Consider the following 5,701-nt stretch of genomic DNA (forward strand, 5'->3'; position numbering starts at 1 on the left):
CAGTGTTGATTGCAAATTTTGTTAAAATGTTTTTGCTTACTTGAAATGCTCAATATTTTTGTTTTTGATCAAAACGCGTTGTCTGATCTTGTAGCCACAATGTGCAAACTTTTGAATTGTTGGTTTGTACGTTGTAGTAAATGGAACATCCCATTCGGTTCATATAAGTAACACTTTTTCTTGATCTTTTCGATGGCAGCCTTATTTGAAGGTATTGGTACTCAAAACGGTGGCCATTGGGTGGCTGTTTTACAATCAGGAACTACAAATGTTCATGTGGAAATGAAAAAGGCATTTTTTTGTATTTTATGGTATTGAAAATTTGTAATCATTTTCTACCTAGATTCATTTATCTAAAATAAAAATTCTCTGTAATCACACATTTTTTTTCTTATACTTTATTCTTGCTCTCTGAGAGAGGGCGAGAGTGAGTGTGAGAGAGAGAGCGAGAAAGCATCAGGTAGTGTGGGCGTGCGGTGACCTTTTCACAAAGTCACCCGCCTTTTCACTTTCTGCCATCCTGCAATCACAGCTGTAATGCGACAATCAACCTGAGTTTCTGTTTGTCGTCAGGAGGTGACTAAATCATGACCTGTCTGTTGTCAAACTCATTTCTATGTCTACATTATTGAATAAATGACCGTCTGGCAGTCCTTTGTTCCCCTTCTCATTCTCTTGAAAGTAAATGAGTGTCCTGCATTTTGCCAGGAAAACAATAACTGTTGCTTTTGACTTATAATCACACAAAAAAAAAAAAAGACTAATTGGCACACAAAGAGATGGCAGTATATGTGTTTCCTAATGGAACATTGGTTTTATAAATACAAGCACTTTTTTTTTACCTCTGTGAATGCATAATAGCCATCATTACCTGCTTGTTATCTTGGGCGTAATTTGTGTTGATCTAGTCAGGGATGCAGTGTTGAGTCATTAAAGGTAATTCACGTCATGTGTCTTAGCATGTGGGCACAAAGTAAATAGGAAAGCCTCTCATTCACTGTCAATGCGTATCAAAAGTTTTTCTTTTTTTTTTTTTGACTAGGAATAAAATGTGCGGAAGCATATTGGATTTACTTGAGTTTTTTTCTGCTTTGTTTTTGAGAAAATTCAAAAAAAATGTTTTATAGAATATTTTTTCAGTTTTTATGAGCATTTTTTTCTGTTTTTTTATTTTGATTATTTTGATTTGTTTTTCATTATTATATTATTTTATTGGAATATTTTTCCAGTTTTTTTTCCTCTGAATAATTCCCCCCGTTTTTCCGAATAATCTTTTTTTTTGTGTGAATATTTTGTTTTGTTTTCCATGTCCATCCATCCATCCATCCATCCATCCATCTTCCGAGCTGGGTTTCCTCACATGGGTCGCGGGGGTGCTGGAGCCTATCCCAGCTGGCATCGGGCAGCAGGCGGGTTACATCCTGAACTGGTTGCCAGCCAATCCAAATTTTCCATTTTTATTTTTATTTTGATAATTTTTTTTGAGAACAGAAAAAAATTTCAGGAAAAACAGAAAAAAAATCAAAACAAAATTTTAAAAAACAAAACAAAAAAGAACCCAAAAACATTTGTCAGGATTTTTTTTTCCCCAAATGAATGCAATACACTTCCATAAACATGACAGACTCTTAAATGACGACAAAAGGAGTTCAAGTTGTGTCTCTTTCAATTATGCTCATCAGGTATTGGCCCCATTAGCTGTCTCGCACAGTTTACCATGCAAATAGGGTCATTACCTGACACATCTAATTGATTTTGACACGAGGCTCCGGAAGCTTCTCACTCAGCTTCTTGTTTGTTTACTTTCATATTTATTTATTTATTTTTACCTTGCACAAACCGTGCTATGAAAAACTCGTAGGTTGTCATTAGTAGTGACAGATGATGAGACCCAATTTGTTTATTTTCATTTAATGTGGCATTCTTGATATTTTTTTATGTGCAAAATGCAGCTCAGGCATCTATCAGTGGTGACAATGAAATGTAAATGATTTTCCAAGGCAAAGCCTTGTATTCTTTGTTCTTCTCTTCTTAGAGTAACAATACGTGATGGTGCTCACACCTTAAATATTTAAAGACCCCCTTTTGCTAAAGCTTTGCTACCGTACAAGGGCCTCTGACTGCTTCTAATCTCCTTGATACCTGGAGGCGTCGCCACGGCAATGCAAAGATAACATGAGGCAAGCCAGAGTGTTGGGGGGTTCAAAGATTCCGCCGTGAACCCCGCAAACATCTGCCTAAGAGAAAGAAACTGAAATGAAAGGAGAGATTCATTTCCCCCTTTTTGGCCCAACTTTGCAGAAAACATTTCACTTCCTCCCGTGTCGTTTAGATGCTGTTGCATGTTCGTCTTCCAAGCGGCGTATTTTTTTTTTCTTCAAGCCCTGGCGCCGCAGATGCCAGCGCCAGCTTTGAAAGGGAGAAACAGAAGCCTCGGCTTTCTTAAATAAGTCATCATCTCTTTCAACTTTTTCCCACTTTGCTCCCAGCCCCGCCGCCGTCTGAAAGGCAGTGTACCGTGGGAGAGGCAAATTGAGGAGGACGTGGCGAGCAGGGATGCCTGTTTATTTGCTTGTACACGCTCCTTGAGCTATAAATTAGATGTCAGCATTGTTACATGTCACGGGCCCATTTGGACGTGTTGCGCTCTCCCAAGCAGCACTTTTGATTGTTTGTTCTTAACATCACTTAAATGAAGCGGGTCTCCCGATGGCCTGCAGTCATCTGCATCTCACGGCTGATTGGCAGGTTGTTTAGCGGGGCGTGCGTGCGTGCGTGCTTCATTGTTGTTTACTGTCGCACGCAGAGTGGGGATGTTAATTAGGCAACGAGGTGCGTTGCAGTCACACTGCAAAGTCAACATGGAAAAGTTAGAAGGGTTTGGAAAATGTAAAGTACGGGAAGAAATCGTATATGTGTAAACATTAACCACTGTGTGACTCTCACACCACCCGAAGTTCATTGACACTGGCCTTTTAAATGAGTTTTAATGTAAACATACACTGTATAGCTTGTGCATAACTTAAATGACACAATTAACTCTTGTAAAAGGTCTTGTGAACCGCACATCGAGTGTTCTGCCACTTGTGCAAAATTACAACTCACGATATAGCAGAAATTAAAACATCAGCTTTTTTAATAATCCAGAAAACAAGAGTGTATATTTATTTATATATATTTATATAAGGACAGCACAAAACTGCTGTACAATAAACCAACTTTCAGTGCAGAAATTAATTTTGTGCATTTTTGTGCAGTTTTTTCCCCCTGCAAAAAAATAAAATAACTCACTCAAAGTTTTATTATTATTGAGGAGGTGCTGTTTGTCCTGCATATCATTCCCAAAAAATTATGTTGACTCATATTGTAGTATAGGGCAGTGTAAGACACTGTAAGTGCAACTAAGCATGTCAGCCATCTAGTGGTGAATTGTGAAATTCCAACTTAAACACAAAAAAAAAAAATGCAACTTAAAACAGTCAACCCCTGCATCTTTGCATTTCGGCACCCACAGATTTGCATACTCATGATTTTTTTTTTTTTTACTTTATTGAAAAAAGCCACTTTTTATATTTTTGAAAAACAAATTGAATGTCAGTGTTTTTTTTTCAATAATTTTGGGGGTTTATGTTAAAATAATAATAATAATAATAATTTTTTAAATGCTTGATATAACAACATCTTTGGATCATTCTAGTGATAGGTGATTGGGATGTAAAGCATCTTGAACTGCATCTGTCTTGTTGTGAGAGGATAACCGCTAAATGAAATTGAAATTGTCAGTCCCAAAAGGGTGTGTTAATTTATTATTCAGCCACCAAACGCTCTGTGTTGCATGTTGCCCTTCATTTGAAATATTTAGTGGAAACCAGCAGTGACCTTTTTTGTGTCTGCATAGAAGCACAAACGTTATGAACTGAGCGTAAAGGCACACCCCTTGATGGAAAACCTCCCTCGCAGTGGTTTGTAAATTTGTGTTTACTGGGCCGGATTGCGTGTTTGTGTGTCCTCCCCCCTTTAGGGACAAGTTGGGTCACTTTTGGCTCCTTCCATGCAGAAAGGCAACACAAGAACAAGGTCTTAATAACACCAGCCATTGTGGCAAATATATCGGACTCAACCTTCCGCTTGAAACTGCCTCTTCACATTGAGTTAACATGAGTGACAGGCTCAGCCTCACACACAAACAACACGCGCACCAACACAAGCATACTGGCAACATTATATCCTCACATTTTTTTCCCCCCAAATAAATACTTCAGTCTCCTTTGCGAGCCCCCTTTTTTTTTTTTTAAAGAATTAATCAGAGCTTCAATCGTTCAACATATTTATTTATCTGTTTATGGTGCTTAAAATGCATCACATTGACCCATTCACATGCCAGTGTTGGACTGCCATCATGCAGGGAGCTGCCATGTTCCCCTGGGAGCAAATTAGATTTCAGTGTCTTGTTCAAGAGCACTTGGACACGGTCACCAGGGCCGTGGATTGTGCCCACAACTTTTGCGTTGGGTGACGAGCACTCTACAACTGTCTATAAGTGCCCTGCGATTGGATGGATGGATGGATGGATGGATGGATGGATGGATGGACAGATAGATAGATAGATAGTTATGCTCCCAAAAGTGACACCAGGGTTATACTAGTTTTGGAATTTATTAGTTTTTTTAATTTCACTTTGACTTTTTCTTTTTTCTTTTTTAGTTCAGTTAGTTATTTTTGCTACATTTTTGAGTTTTTTTTATTTGGTTTAGTATGAATTTTAGATTTTTTGTATTATTAAAATATGGAGTAATGAGTGCAATATTTAAAAAAAAAAAAAAGTCACTTCGTACTTCGCAATAAACTACATTTCTCAACCAACTGTTTGACCTTGCTTCTTCTGCATGGATGATAAATGAATATCGATATAAATACATTTAAAATGAACCCTGATAGCTCATCTATGACATTGACAAAGATGATAACAGAGAACATTTTTTTTCGATAATTATGGTTAGTTTTATAAACTTAAGATATAGTTTGTTAGTTTTCATTTTTATTTTATTGTTTTGTTTTTTTTTTCTTTCATTTTTGTTCACTATAATGATGTTGGGGCACGCATCAGCTATTTTGATACTTGGGTAGGTTATACCTCATGATGTCAAACAGTACAAGTCTTGTAATGGGTGTGCATGGACAAGTACGTGTATTTTTTATTTATTATTATTTTTAAGTGTTGTCAATCTTTGACGCTCACCCTCTGTTAAGTTGGGTTCGCGACCGTGAGGTCAAGTGTCTGTTTTGTACTGATGTAACCGTGATATAACCATTATCTAGTTTCAACTAGTTTTAGGCTGTGTGATGTCAGTCCTTAATCCTTTAGATGATGTGTGTGATGTATGGGTCGACAGCCAATAGGAGAACTTCATGTCATACGACGTCTTGCCACGCTCTATGATGAGATTGTGAGATTCTCTATATAAGCTGTCTGAGTAGTGTGTGTTCTTTGTTGGGTTATTGTCTGGATGTACTGTGATGAGCATGTAGAGAATTTTTCCAACTTTCAAAACGCATTCCAAACATATTCACTACTCATTGTTGTATTGCTTCTCACGCACGGAAGCCAAATGTGAATACTTCATTGGCCCTTATGATTACTGTGAGTTTGGTGGTCGTCAGTACAAATGTCCTTGAGTGCCATCTAAATAAGGATGACAAT

Source organism: Festucalex cinctus, chromosome 16, assembly GCF_051991245.1.
Source record: "Festucalex cinctus isolate MCC-2025b chromosome 16, RoL_Fcin_1.0, whole genome shotgun sequence".
NCBI classification, from domain to species: domain Eukaryota; kingdom Metazoa; phylum Chordata; class Actinopteri; order Syngnathiformes; family Syngnathidae; genus Festucalex; species Festucalex cinctus.